General features: G+C 40.7%; 1 long non-coding RNA gene across 1 annotated transcript in view; it reads right to left on the bottom strand.

Annotated features, from left to right (window-relative positions):
• The window catches only part of LOC129473282 (uncharacterized), a 103,320-nt gene that overhangs the window by 10,448 nt on the left and 76,876 nt on the right, over positions 1-15,996 (bottom strand). The window contains exon 3 of the long non-coding RNA XR_008654235.2: positions 9,967-10,084. This is a non-coding gene — a long non-coding RNA (uncharacterized lncRNA). The remainder of the gene's footprint in view (positions 1-9,966; positions 10,085-15,996) is intronic.

Below are 15,996 nucleotides of genomic sequence, written 5' to 3' on the forward strand. Positions count from 1 at the left end.
ATAGGAAAAGTAAAAAATTTCCAGTAGATAAATGTGCAATGAATTTGAAGGGGAATTTACAGATGAGAAAAATCCAAAAAAATCAAGCACATGAAGACATAATCAAATCCAACAATAATCAGATAAAAACAAAACAAAACAAAAAATATATCATTTTACACTCACTAGACAGAAATAGGGAAAATTAGAAAGCTTAATAATGCTAAGTACTGGCGGGAATATGGGAATAAGCATTCATACTGCTGGTGGGTGCTTTGACTGGTGAATCATTCCAGAGGTAATCAGTGTGCTTTTTGAAATTATACTGCATACAGTATCTGAGCTGGGTACCTATGCCCTCTGGCTCAGCAAGTCTACTATTAGGCTAGAACCCAAATAAATTCCCCTTGGTACTTTCCAGTAAGGGATGTATCTGAGGCTTTCCACAGTAGTTGTGTTCATGGTGAGGTGAGATGGAGACAATACAGGGGTCCATCCCTGGGAGAGAACAGAAGTAAAATGTATTCTAGACGCACTTCAACAACTACGGGCATTTGGATACAATGGATTAGATGTACACATAGCAATATCCATGGACCTTAAAATAGAATACTGAGTGGAGAAAATACAAAGAAACAAAATAAGATACATAACTCATATTCACATAAATTAAAATGCAGTTACAATAAATTCCAAATATGAAACTATGTGAATTTTATAAGAACACATCCGCTGGCAAGTGCATGCATTTTGAATGACTGAGTTCTCAAATGACTAGGAATGAGGATGAAGGAGAATGTACGCCTGCCAGCATGTACTCATACGCAAGTAAGTAGAGACCTATGAGATTATGTGTGTCTATGTGTATGGATCTATGTATCAAACAAGAGTTTTACAAAATACACATATTCTTATTCCATATAATGCACTCTGTTTACATTTCCTGTTTCCTTTTTTATTTTTTAATGCTGATCTCTGTCCACAAAATTGATTGCATAACCTAGCAATGCGTTACAACTTTACTTTTTAAAACACTGATGTAGACAATAATAAAGGCATTACAGTGAGTTCCTTGCAGAATAATAATAATAGTGCCATAAAACTAAGAATTGCAAGCAAGCGCGCGAGCACAGGCAGCCGACTTGAGAAAAGCTCTCTCTTGTGCTCCTTCTCCCAAAGATTCACATTCTCAGGGAATTACCAGGAGTCTGGGTCTGCTCCTCATCACGTGATTCTGACCTCAACAGCACTTCCGGACGGTGAACTTTTCACCCCTACTTCAGCCCTGGCCTGTCAGACTGAGGCCAGAACTAAAGCAGGAAATGATACGCTACTTGCTTAAGCAGAGGGATATTTTACAACATAAAGGAATATTTCTAAGCATTCCTTAAACACATTCAAATGGGATGTAAATATATAAAAATATGATCCTTCTCTTTTGAAATGGAAAGTTGGAAGATACAAAAAGGGCAGAAACGCTAAGGACCAAAATAATAAAATAGAAAAAACTTGAAAACAGGAGTAGGTCGCCCAGATTTCAAGGGAGCAGGAAGCTAAATGTGTGTAGGAGGAGATGCTCTATAAGATAGGAAAGTCAATGGGCTGTTTCCAATTTTCAGTTCAGTAAATAAAAATTAAAAGCAAACAAAACTTTCTATTTCAAATGAACCGGATATCATCTTGCGAGGGCAGCTTTAGGTCCTCTTCCTACCAGAAGCTCTTACCAGAAAACATTTCTTGGCCAATACAGAACATAGCAAATTTTAAGTATTTAAACAGGACTACATGCTTCTGAGCTAAATAGGGGTAGATGCTTCTGGGCTAACTGAGGTACAGCAAAAGGTGGGGTGCAGAACTCTGTTTCTACCTTTGCAGCTGTACCCAAATGGAGAGGTGAGAAGGAGTGACCAGTTTTTGATGCAGAGAGCACCAGGTCTGCAAGCCGAGGGAGGCAGCGGCCCTGGACATGATGTTCCCTGAAGGGCAGCTTTTGTACAGGGATACTCAAGAGCCAGCTGTATCAGCCTGGGTTTGAAGCAGGCATCTACCTGGGGCTATCATCAACTGCTTATAAAACAGAATTAAGTTGGAAGAGGTTATATAAAAGAAAACAAAAAACTAAAAAGAACTACATTTCCTAGAATCCATATAACAAAGGCAGAAGAAATATAATCTATACACAGAGAGGAGTGGCTTTTGGTCTATAGGCTAGAAAAAAAGGTGCAGATAAAGTGGGTGACCACGGAGCAAAACAAGCAGGGGGCTACAGGAACCATGAAGTTGTTTTAGCATATTTACCAGTTAGTGGTCCTGAAATGATAGGTGTCCACAAAGTACACATGTTATGTTAAAGATAATGGCCAGCTCTTTTCAATTTTTGATGAAAACATAGCAAGAGAACAGTTATTCCAAAAGCCATCATTTATTGAAAAGGCTCTTGACAATACCCAATTGCTAATCCTTATGGCAACTCTGCAAGGTAAGTGATAGCACCTTTTACAAATGAAGAAACAGACCATCATTGATGCTAAGAAAGCTCCCCAGAGTTGTATAGGAATAAGAGGCAGAGCCAAGATTTGAGCCTAAGGGTTTCTGATTTCAAAATATCTTTCTGTTCAGCATACGGACACTCAAAAAGTATATGTAGGTGAAAATTGATTAAGCAAGACATCAAAAAGAATTTCCTCCACTTAAAAATGCTAAAATGGGTTAAGCACTGAAGGTGTAAATTACCAACGTCAATTTCCTGGTTTTAATAATGGTACTGTGGATATTAAAGACAGTATCATGGGGAAGCTGGGTGAAGGGTACATGAAAACTCTGTAAGTTTTGCACCTCCTTGCGGCCTAAGATTCCTTTAAACTTAAAAGTGTCTGTTTTAAATAAGGGAACAGACTTTTTGGAAAGTTATACAGCATCTTTCTCCTTTGGATACATTTTTTTTTTTTTTTTTAAAGCTAATTCTCGGCCAGGCACAGTGGCTCACGCCTGTAATCCCAGCACTTTGGGAGGCCAAGGCAGGTGGATCATGAGGTCAGGAGATTGAGACCATCCTGGCTAACACGGTGAGACCCCGTCTCTACTAAAAATACAAAAAATTAGCCGGGCGTGGTGGCAGGCACCTGTAGTCCCAGCTACTGGGGAGGCTGAGGCAGGAGAATGGTGTGAACCTGGAAGGCGGAGCTTGCAGTGAGCTGAGATCACGCTGCTGCACTCCAGCCTGGGCGACAGAGCGAGATTCAGCCTCAGAAAAAAAAAAAAAAAAAAAAAAAGCTAATTCTCACTTGTCTGCAGTAACCTAAATACTGCAAGAAATAAAATGATATTGAATACTTTCAACTCTCATTCAATTTTAATAAACTTTCATTAAGTGCATATTAATGAAGTACATGGTACTGTACAATTTCATCTATATAAATTCGTGTGCTCCCACATTCAAGGTTTTCTCATTTTTGTCTTTGTCTACCACGTTGACATACAGGAACCAAGGAAATACAGCTACCAGTAATACCTACATTGAACATCATGAAACTGAAATGCCTACCTGACATTAAAAGAACATTTGATAAGAAAATTTACTTTTTTTATCCCAAGAATTACTACTTTTTTTAGTAAATATGACAATTTTGAAACAGCAATCATTTATTGAATGTTTTCTATCTGTCACTAAATTCACTTACTATCAGCACTACAGAGTAAAAATGGATCTTCTTGTTTTATAAATAAGGAAAGATAGACTCTTAAAGTTCACTTTGCCAAAGTCATGCCACTATTAAGTGGCAAAATGAGGATTCATATTCAGATCTCTAAAACACGACACACCTTCCACTATCTCTGCCCCTGCACACTTTCATTCCTACACTTAAAAGGCATCTACTATATCCTTTACCAACCAAACCTTCATGGCAAAATATCCTTTCTAAGTACATTTACACATTTTTTTAAAATTCTCAATATTCATTCCTGGCTCCTATTTAAAGTTAAAGTTTGTTACTGAGGCTGAAGAAAAATCTTACAAGAATGAAAGAAATGCAAGTGGTATTCCAAGTAACAATATGTGCATGCTCCAGTGGGAAACATGAGAAGAGCATCTGCCAAATTCATTTTGGCCTCATTTGATACTATCTCACTGATCTGGGTCCAACTTACATTTGTTTCTCTCTTTCTTTCCCTCCCCCATTTCCTCGTTGTTCCAGAAGCATATAAAAACCATAGCAAAGAAGCTGGATAGAATTTCCAAGAATACACTGAAAACACTGTCAAATAGGAGAATGGCTATCTAGTCCAAGCATAACTTCATTTCAATTAAGAAAAATCTAAAACGCTAAAACAAATCTTTCTAGAATCAGAAAAAAAAACAAAACAACATTATCTAAATATTGATTATAAAAACCAATAGGTTTGTGGGGAGAAATTCTCAAAAGAACTAATTAAATATGCCTTTTAATCTGTACTTACGCATAGGGCACCATAATTTAGTATGAGTCAGCCTTCAAGCCGGATGTACTTTTTAATTCAAACTTATATTTAAAGTCTTTAATCATGTTTAATTCTACTTCCAGCTTTTGTTCCCCAGCACTGATCCCTATCTGTTCAACCCTGATGTAAATGAATCTCAGATTTCTGATACTTACAGTGAAACACATCATTTTTGAAGATCCATAAACTTTACGATACTGTTCTTGACTTCTAACTGCATCTGAAATCTTTAAAGTCTAATCTATGTAACTGGTACTTTCTTTTTTAAAAGAAACAGTCAGTTCTCAATCAGTCAAGCTTTTAAAAAATCAAAGTAAAAATGGCTAACTGATTTATACTTTTAAAATCACCTAGGCATTTTCCCCCTATGGTGATATTTTATAGCATCCCTATTTCTTTCCTTCCAACTTCTTGGTGAATTAAGGGACAGTACCATATTAGTACAACAGTAAAGAAAAAATAACTTTATAAAAAGTCAAACGCGGACGGGTGCGGTGGCTCATGCCTGTAATCTCAGCACTTTGGGAGGCCAAAGCGGGAAGATCACCTGAGGTCGGGAGTTTGAGACCAGCCTGATCAATATGGAGAAACCCCATCTCTACCAAAAATACAAAATTGGCCGGGTATGGTGGCACATGCCTGTAATCCCAGCTACTTGGGAGGCTGAGGCAGGAGAATCGCTTGAACCTGGGAGGCAGAGGTTGCGGTGAGCTGAGATGGCACCATTGCACTCCAGCCTGAGCAACAAAAGTAAAAACTCCGTCTCAAAAGAAAATAAAATAAAAATAAAAAGTCAAACACATAGGCTAAAAACTCCTGTCTTCTTCTAACTAGATATCAACTAACAAACAATACTAACGAATATTTTCATTCTTGTATTTAGCGGCTTAGGTAATAATGCTATGAAGTCTAGTCTATAAGTCTCCCACCATACCACTCCTGACAAAAAGATGAGACTAAATAACTGTGTCAGGCATTGCATTAACCTAGGAAATACCACAGGAATATTTTGGTACTCCATCTAACAGGTTCACACTCTAATGGAGGAGATGAAGTTAATAGACAATGATAATTCAGTGTGATGAAGGATGCTACAAGGACAGGGTGCTTGAGAAATATACAGGAGGGATTAATATGGTTTGGCTGTGTTCCCACCCAAAGCTCATCTTAAATTGCAGCTCCCACAATTCCCATGTGTTATGAGAGAGAGCCGGTGGGAGACCATTGAACCATGGGGACAGTTTCCCCCATACTGTTCTCATGATAGTGAATAAGTCTCAGAAGATCTGATGGTTTTTTATACAGGGAAACCCCTTTTGTTTGGCTCTCTCATTCTTGACGCCACCATGTAAGAAGTGCCTTTCACCTTCCACCATGATTGTGAGGCCTCCGCAGCCATATGGAACTGTGAGTCCATTAAACCTCTTTTTCTTTATAAATTACCCAGTCTCAGGTATGTCTTTATCAACAGTGTTAAAACGGACTAATACAGAGACATTTAATACAATGTGAAGAGAAAGGATTTCAGGGTGTTCAGAAGAATTCCCCAAAGGAAGTGATGTCCAAGAGAGACTAGGAAATAAGTAACCACTCTGCATCCACTAGGACGGCTATATTTAAAAAGACCGACAATAATCAGTAATGGGAAGGATATAGAGGAATTGGAAACCTCATACATTGCTGGTGAGAAGGTAAAAGGTTACAGCCACTTTGGAAAACAGTTTGGCACTTCCTCAAAATGTTAGGCATAGAATTACCCTATGACACAGAAATGTCACTCCTAAATATATAACCAAGAGGACTGAAAACATACATCCACACAAAAACTTGGACATGAATGTTCATAGCAGCATTACTCTAAACAGTCAAAAAGTAGAAACAATTCAAATGTCTCTCAACTGATGAATCAATAAACAAAATATGCTGCATTCCAAAATGGAATATTATTCAGTCATAAAAGAGAACGAAATAGAAATTCATGCTACCACATGTATGAAGATGGACAAATCTTGAAAATGTATGCTAAGTGAAAAAAGTCAGATACAAGAGGTTACAAAATGTACGATTCCATTTACATAAAATGCCCAAAATAGGCAAATCCTTAGATCCAGAAAGTAGATTAGTGGTTTCCAGGGACTAAGAAGAGGAGGAAAATGGGGAGCACCTACTAATGGGGTATGGGGTTTCTCACTGAGGTGATGACAAAATTCTGAAATTAGATCATGGAATTTTAGATCATGAAGAGTCATGCAATTTTGTGAATATACTAAAAACCACTGAATTCTACATGTGAAAACGATACATTTTGTGGCATATGAGTAATCTCTTAATTAAACAAGAGAAAATAGTGAATATGTGAAAATATTGAACAAAGGAATCAAAAGGAAGAAAAAGAAGGGGAAAGTGACAAAAATGATAGCTGATAAGGAGAAAGGAGAAACTGAGGTGGGCTCCAGCATAAGAAAGACACAGGTTCCAGAACAGGAGGAGGAGGTAGGTCTCAGAGCAGGAAGGAGGAGGCAGTTTCCAGAACAGAAAGGAGAAGGCAGATCCCAGAGTGGTAAAGAGGAGGCAGGTTCCAGAGCAGGAAGGAGGAGGCAGATCCCAGAGCAGGAAGGAGGCGGCGGGTCCCAGAGCAGGAAGGAGGAGGTGGGATCCAGAGCAGGAAGGAGGAGGTGGGATCCAGAGCAGGAAAGAGGAGGTGGGATCCAGAGCAGGAAGGAGGAGGTGGGATCCAGAGCAGGAAGGAGGAGGTAGGTTCCAGCACAGGAAGGAGGAGGCGGGTTCCAAAGCAGAAAGGGGGAGGCAGATCCCAGAGTAGTAAAGAGGAGGTGGGTTCCAGAGCAGAAAGGAGGAGGCGGATGCCAGAGCAGGAAGGAGGAGGAAGATCCCAGAATGATAAAGAGGAGGCAGGTTCCAGAGCAGTGAGGAAGAGGCAGGTTCCAGAACAGGAAGGAGGCTGTCTATGGCCATACCACCCTGAATGCACTAGATCTCATCTGATCTCAGAAGCTAAGCAGGGTCAGGCCTGGTTAGTACTTGGATGGGAGGAAGGAAGAGGCAGGCTTCAGAGCAAGAAGAGGGAGTTGGTTCCAGAGCAGGAAGAAGGCAGATCCCAGAGTAGTAAAGAGGAGGCAGGTTCCAGAACAAGAAAGAGGAGGTGGGTTCCAGAGCAAGAAGGAAGAGGTAGTTTCCAAAGCAGGAAGGAGCAGGCAGATCCCAGTGCAGGAAGGAGGAGGAGGAGGTAGATCCTACAGCAGGAAGGAGAAGACAGGTTCCAGAGCAGAAAAGAGGAGGGAGGTTCCAGAGCAAGAAGAGGGAGTTGTTTCCAGAGCAGAAACGTGAAGGTGGGTTTTGGCAGTTTCAGAGCAGGAGGAAGAAGGCAGCTCCCAGCTCAGGAAAGAGGAGGCAGGTTCCAGGGCAGGAAGAAGGAGGAGGCAGTTTTCAGAGCAGGAAGGAGGAGTCAGATCCCAATGCCAGAAGGAGGAGGCAGGTTCCAGGTCAGGAAGAAGTAGGTGGCTCTAGAACAGGAATACAGAGGTGAGTTTCAGCACTTTCAGAGCAGGAAGAAGGAGTAGCAGGTTCCAGAGCAGGAAGGAGGAGACAGATTCCAGGGCAAGATGAAGGAGGAGGCAGGTTCCAGAACAGAAAGGAGGAGGCAGACCCCAGTGCAGGAAGGAGGAGAAGGCAGGCTCCAGAGCAGGAAGGAGGAGGCAGATCCCAGTGCAAGATGAAGGAGAAGGCAGGTTCCAGAGTAGGAAAGAGCAGGCAGACCCCAGTGCAGGAAGAAGGAGAAGGCAGATTCCAGAGCAGGGAGGAGGAGGAGGCGGGTTCCAGAGCAGGAAGGAGGAGGCAGATCCCAGTGCAAGATGAAGGAGAAGGCAGGTTCCAGAGCAAGAAAAGGGAGGTGGTTCCAGAGCAGGAACATGGAAGTAGGTTTTGGCAGTTTCAGGGCAGTTAGGAGGAGAAGGCAGGTTCCAGAGCAGGAAGGAGGAGGCCGGCTGCAGAACAGGAAGAAGGAGGTGGGTTTCAGCAGTTTCAGAGCAGGAAGAAGGAGGTGGTTCAGAAGCAGGGAGGAGGAGGTGCTTCAGGAGCAGGAGAATAAGGAACGAAGCAGGACTGGGATTTGGTTTGCCCTTCACTAGTGACAAAGCACTGAATGTGAGTACAGGTTAATTGTGCAGGCCTGGAGGCAAAATTTGAGGGAGTTGACATCTAAAGCTTCTTTTCTGACTGGCAGTAACTGGCAACCTGGAGGGGTAGGAAATTCGAGGTGAATGGAGGACATTAAGAACAACCTCTGAAGAATAGGAGACACAGACTGATGAGAAAATAAGCCAGTTATTAGAAGGTTCCCACCATTTAAAAACAACAACAACATCCATGTTTAACACTACAAAATAATTTACTTAGCCATCAAATGAATAGGAGCATCTGAGAAGAGATTTTCTCCACTGTCCAGTCTCCTGGCTCCAGGCAGCAGGCTTACTGCCTCCTGGTTTTTACAGAAACATTTGCATCTTTTTGAATACTCTCCTATTCCGTTCACCAACTGCTCCAGTCCTGCAGCTGGCTGTTTCTTAGTTTATTTGTTTTCCTCAGATGTTAAGATTATTTCAACAACTGGGTACTGTAGATATAAAAAATGGATATGAGACCAGGTGTGGTGGTTCACACCTGTAATCCCAGCAATTTGGGAGGTTGAGGCAGGAGTTTTAGATCAGCCTGGGCAACATGCTGAGAACCCTGTCTCTATTTTTAAAAAATGAAAAAACTTAGCTCGATGTGGTGGCATGTTCCTGCAATCCCAGCTACTTGAGAGGCTGAGGCGAGAGGGTCACTTGAGCCTAGGAGTTTAAGGCCGTGGTAAGCTAAGATCATGCCACTGCACTGCAGCCTGAGTATCAGAGTGAGACCCTGTCTCCAAAAATAAAATAAAATAAAAATGGATTTGAAGATGCTTATTATAAAGCTTTCCATAACCATAAGAGAAAACAAGCTTTTCTCCTTATTTATTGTATATTATTTTTCTGTTTTTGTTTGTTTTTGGTTTTTTTCTTTTTTCGGAAGAAGTCTCGCTCTTGTTACCCCAGGCTTGAGTGCAATGGCTCTATCTCAGCTCACTGCAACCTCCGCCTCCCAGGTTCAAACGATTCTTCTGCCTCTGCCTCCCAAGTAGCTGGGATTAAGGCGCCTGCCACCACGCCCGGCTAATTTTTGTATTTTTTAGTAGAGACAGGGTTTCACCATGTTGGCCAGGCTGGTCTCGAACTCCTGACCTCAGGTGATCCACCCGCCTGGGCCTCCCAAAGTGCTGGGATTAACAGGTGTGAGCCACTGCGCCTGGCCATTTTTCTCTGTTGCTATTAGTATTTCATAATTTTTTCAACATCAGGAAACCAGGATTCTATTTGATATGTTCTAGTTAATAAGACATGTTAATGATCATTATTTTCTATGCTTCAGTAATGAGCAATTCACACTTAAATGAATAAAATTAGCTTTTACCTTCAGCTGGTAAAGTTGACCTTCAAGTCTGAGCTGAAGATTTTCTCAGAAACTTTCCAATCAAGATCTAGATCTCCACAGATAGGAATAACGGAGTGACTCCACCAGTAGATTTTACCTACAGAAAAAGCAATAATTTATTAGAACTTTGTGTGAAGGAAAGGTGCTGCGTAGTTATTACTGAATCATGTAAACATACCAAGTCTCCAAATAGTACTAAAGTTTTTTATTTCTACTCATTAGGCAAACACATACCAGTTAACATTTTTTGAAAGCTTCCTATGTTGCTGGATGTAACTACATTTGTTTCTTTTTTTTTTTTTTTTTTTTTTTTGAGACGAAGTCTCGCTCTGTGGCCCAGGCTGGAGTACAGTGGTGTGATCTCAGCTCACTGCAACCTCGTTCTCCCAGGTTCAAGCGATTCTCCTGTCTCAGACTCCTGAGTAGCTGGGACTACAGGTGCGCACCACCATGCGCAGTTAATTTTTATATTTTTAGTAGAGATAGGGTTTTGCCATGTTGGTCAGACTGGTCTTGAACCCCTGACCTCAAGTGATCTGCCCGCCTTGGCCTGCCAAAGTGCAGGGATTACAAGCATGAGACAACGTGCCTGGCCCATATTTGTTTCTTATCATCGATGTCATTTTGCAGATGAAGAAAATGGAACACAGCTAGTAAATGACAATTTGTACCCAAGGATTCTGGCTCTAGGTTCTGAGTTCTTAATCACAGAACAACCTTAACACACTGTCTTGACATAGGTCCATATACTCTAGGAAAAAGTTTTAAAACTTAGATGGTATGAGGAATCCTATATGGTTTATTCCCATTTGATTGCTAGTGCTTCTCAAAATACGTAAATGTCATCTAAAATTCAAAATACTATAGTCAGGGTGAGATAGTGACAAGAGACTGAACCAAGGGGAGATAACCTGGGTATTTCAGACAGAGGACCAAGCAATGGGCTATGTGTTCACGATGTATCTGAAACTCTCCTGTGCCTAAAAACTTAGACTTTTGGGCTAGATGACCAGAAATGTGCTTACAGTTCTAAAAAAGAAGCACACACTGTGAAACCCTTGACCTCCTCCATCACCGATCTGTTTCCATCTTTCTGAGTAGTCATTCATTACCTATTCTTCTAGGCTTTAGTCGAAATCTCTCTCTTTTCTCTCTCTGCCAATTGGTCTCTTGTTTCACTTTACACTTTGTTAATGCAGGTCTATTCTGGACAATTTAGCATTTCTTAGGGTAACAGACAATTCAATTTGTTCATTTGAACGCTTTTAGAAACAAAGCAAAGCATAAAGAAATAAAAATGCATAATGCTCAATATTCTCTAAGTATTATATATAATAATATATCATGAGCTTGACTGGAAGCCCTTTCAGGAAAAGGAACAGGCTGGTGAGCCCGGAGCAAGTGGTAGGATGCTGGGTGCACTGTGGACAACACTGATGAGCAGTACATCTCCCTCCTTCAGGGATATCCCATGTTTGCTAACTCAGAGTGCTGCATACATTTACTTACACTTGCAAATAAGTAAACATGTTGAGATTCAATATGTGAACTTGAAACAAGGCCTGCAGTCACTATATTTTCTAGGTATTTCTGCCAAAGTAAACATTTTTCCTTGGATCTTGATTCTCTGATTCTCCAATCTTGTTTTCTTTGTATTTTGCTTTGATCCTGTCTTGTTTCTGCTGTTCTTCTTGAACATTTAAAATGTGTGCCTTTCCCTGTATAAAGGGTAAAGAAACTCTAAGGTGTGCTTGGGTGTGGAAGCTGGCTTTGCAAATAAGAAAGCATCTTAAAGATCAGTACACGATGTTAGTATCCAAAATCAATGGCATTACAGCCTTTCTATCATCAGAGTGTGAGGAGGAATCAAACTTCCAACAAATTGCCATAGGGAATTTCTCTTAGCCAGTTTCTCTAGCCTTTGCTACACAATTCTTTTTTTTTTTTTTTTTTTTTTTGCTTTGGAAATGTCCTTTAATATTTCCTTTTTTTTTAATTTTACTTTAAGTTCTGGGATACATGTGCAGAACGTGCAGGTTTGTTACATAGGTATACATGTGCCATGGTGGTTTGCTGCACCTATCAACCCGTCATCTAGGGTTTGTTTGTTTTTTGTTTTGAGACAGAGTCTCACACTGTCACCCAGGCTGGAGTGCAGTGGTGCGGTCTCGGCTTACTACAACGTCTGCCTCCTAGGTTCAAGCGATTCTCTTGCCTCAGCCTCCTGAGTAGCTGGGATTACAGGCGCCCACCACCACGCCCGGTTAATTTTTTGTAATTTTAGTAGAGGTGGCGTTTCACTATGTTGGCCAAGCTGGTCTCGAACGCCTGACCCCGTGATCCACCCACCTCCCAAAGTGATGGAATTACAGGCATGAGCCACCGCACTTGGCCTGTCATCTAGGTTTTAAGCCCTGCACGCATTAGATATTTGTTCTAATGCTCTCCCTCCCCTTTCCCCCCACTCCCCGACAGGCCCCAGTGTGTGATGTTCCCCTCCCTGTGCTACACAAATTATACCTATATTGTAACAGTAACAGCAGCAGCAGCAATCATATATAATGATGATAATAATAACAACCACACAGCATTTACTCTAAGCCAGTACTCTTCTCAGCACTCTACTGGTATTAATCAGATGGTGTGCACAATAGCCGCATGAGATAGGTGCTATTGTTACCTACATTTTATAGATGACGTAAGAAACAGAGAGGTTAGTTCACTTGCTCAAATCACACACTGGTAAGTGGTGGAGGCAGGATTTGAGCTCAGGAAGCATGACTCCAGAACACCAACTCATAATCCCATTAATCTAAAATGCCTCATAAATATCTTAACAATGGCCTTAAGACACTCCAAGGTTCCAACTGTTTTCCCAGTCAAATCTGAATGAATTTCCATAATTACACAAATGATATCACACATCCAGAAAAGTCCCTATCTCATAAAACTATATTCTTCTCTGCACAACCACCACAGAAATCCAGAACTAAAAGTCTAATTTAATAATTATACCCTGTAGGATTCTTACAAAAATCCAAAATAAAAAATAATTCAGAAACTATTCCTTTCAACTTTGTAAAATAAAAACTAAAAGCTAAGCTTTCCTGTACAAATTATGTCTTTTTGTGTCAAAAGAATTTCAAGCTTACAGAAATGTTGTACGAGCTGTTCAAATAACTCTCATCTATCCTTCACCAGGAGATCCCAATTCGAGTTAGGCCAACTTTGCCAGTAATGCTCTTTCTAGTCAAAGGATCCATTTCAGGATCACACTTTCTATTTAGTTGTCATCGCTCTTCTGTCTCTTTTGATCTGGAATAGTATCCTTGACCTTCACAACCTTTATATTATGGAAGAAAGCAGGTAAATTATTTTGTAAAATGCCCCTGAACTGGGATTAGAGATATTTTCTCATGAAAAGATCTGAAGATTGTATTGTTTGGAAGAGATGCTGTGTTATTCTCATTGCATCCCATCAAGTGACATAGAACATTGTGGGTCCCATCACTGCTGATGAGAACTTTGATCACTTGAGTAAGGTTGTGTCTTCCAAGTTTCTCCAGTAAAGCTCCTGTGTTTCCCCTTAAAATGCATAAGGATTTGTGGACAGATACTTTATGGTTATATAAAGATTCTGATCCTCATCCAACTTGTATTCACTATTGTTAGCATCCGTTGATGTTTCTTACCTGGATTAATTATTACTATGATGACTGCCAAATGGTAATCTCTCCAACTCCAGAATTCCTTCTGTATATCAGACAGCGTTCTATTTTAAGGAAGAACTTTCTCTTCTCCCCACATTTTTATGCATTTATTTATTTATACAAGTGTGGATTCATGTATTTCTTGTTTTGTGGGATATAATCTGTAACTATCATTGTCATTTTGGTGCTCAAATTGTTCCAGCTTTCACATGGGTTTAGTGAGAATCCCTTGAAGCTGACTGCTGTGTCCTTGTGGCATCTCCCATTATTCTTTCAGAGTTTCCATATCTTCTGTGACAAGACATTCAGGGCTCATCGTGTACCTTTTCTTTCCCAGCTCTAGAACTAGACATTTTTTTCAAAGACCCCTAGTTGCTTTAAGCAAAAACTGGAATTTAGAAACTATAATCTCGGTAGCAGACGTGCTCATATTTACTGGGCTGCACTGCATCCTGGCCCTTTCAGTGAACAGAGTTAGGAAACGGGTGTGTGTGGGGTGTGTGTGTGTGCTGGGGGCGGGGGGGGGGGTATGTGCATTTATTCATAGACATGCATACACTTTAACATTTATATTATTTCTACACTGAAATGTCTATATCTATAAAATTTCTACATATCAAAATCCACACATTCACAATGAAACCTTAAATTCCTATTCACAATACAGGGTTCACTCTGGCTCTCCCCTTTTTTATATCTGTAACTATTCTCCAACAGTAAGAAGTCTGGCTCCCATTACCTTCAATATATTTACTTACTTGCCCTGATAGGTCTCCTTGCTGAGACCTGCCTAATGGCTTGACAAACGGAAGGAAGAAAGGAAGAAGGAAGGAAGGAGGGCTGGCAATACCAACTTTTTAAGAATTGGTAATCTGTTTATGATCAAAATATAATCAGGCTAAATTATCAACACAGCAGCTCACTCTCTGGCCATAGCAGATACCAGAGTTTAAAGTAGTCTTCCAATGGCTTGTCATCTTTCAATGTGTATAGGACACATAACTGTTCACATCTTTACTACAAAAATTTTTTGATGTATGTATTATTGGGTAATAAAAGCTTTAAGAACCACGTGTGGCTTTTTCAGAACAGATCAAAGACATTCTAGTGTATTCTTACTGAACACCTGTCCCCATTATAATGAAGATGTGGAAAGTGGGTCCCAGAAAGGTCATAGGTCTTGCTCAAGGTCCCGGAATTAATCAGTAGCAAAGCACAATCTAACCCTGGAGTTTCTGACTTTCCAGCTCATTATGCAATGTTACCTTTGAAAATGTTTTCCAAAAGTAAAACATAATTTTTTTTCCAGACAGGGTCTCACTCTATCACCCAGGCTAGAATGCAGTGGCGCAATCATAGCTCACTGCAGCTTGGAACTGCTGGGATCAAACAGTCCTCCCTCCTCAGCCTCCCAAGTAGCTGGGACCACAGGCACACGCCACCATGCTCGGCTAATTTAAAAAAAAAAAAAAAAAATTTTTTTTTTTTTTTTGGAGAGATACGGGTCTCACTATGTTGCCGACACTGGTCTCAAACTCCTGGCCTCAGACAATCTTCCCACCTCAGCCTCCCAAAGTGCTGGGATGACAAACATGAGCCACCGTGCCTGGTCATAACATATCATTTTAAAATATGGCCACTGAGAAGTATGTAATGTCACAAGCACCCATGAGAAAAATGTCTAAGCATAAATGTAGCAAGCTTATTTCAAATCACTAGAAGAAACAGTATCTTCCATGAGAACATTAAGAAAAACACTCAAATGCTTAACTATAAAAATAGTTCACATAACCAGAACTGTTCCTTACTTTAGTATTCTGTAATTTCTCCAAGTCATCATAATTAGCATCCATCAAGCGAGTACTATATATATGAAGAAACACAAAATGGACACAAGACCTACCTACCTCATAAGCATACTGGGAAGATCAAGACAGTACTTGTGAAAATACTGTCCCTCGGGTGTGCTATACAATTACAAGCGGCTCCTTTCTCCTTGACGTAAATAGAGAGCCTCTGTTCAGAAGCTGGTTGAACCAACACGGTAAGATGGTTCCCCCTCTGGCTCCAAGTTCATTCACATTAAACATATCACTGAGCATCACTCAACCTTTTGGTGTCTTAGTTTTCCCTGAAAGAGGAATTAAATCCCTACGCTGCCTATCGCTGAGGAAGACAAGCACCTCTGGAGTGGGGGTTATGAGGCTGGGCTTTGTCATCAGTATAAATTCTAATCCTGCTCCACCGTTACTGAGCTGGATGGCTTTGGGTAGGAGGTCGCTGAACTTCTCTAAGCCTC

Source organism: Symphalangus syndactylus, chromosome 23 (assembly GCF_028878055.3).
Source record: "Symphalangus syndactylus isolate Jambi chromosome 23, NHGRI_mSymSyn1-v2.1_pri, whole genome shotgun sequence".
In the NCBI taxonomy this organism is placed as follows: domain Eukaryota; kingdom Metazoa; phylum Chordata; class Mammalia; order Primates; family Hylobatidae; genus Symphalangus; species Symphalangus syndactylus.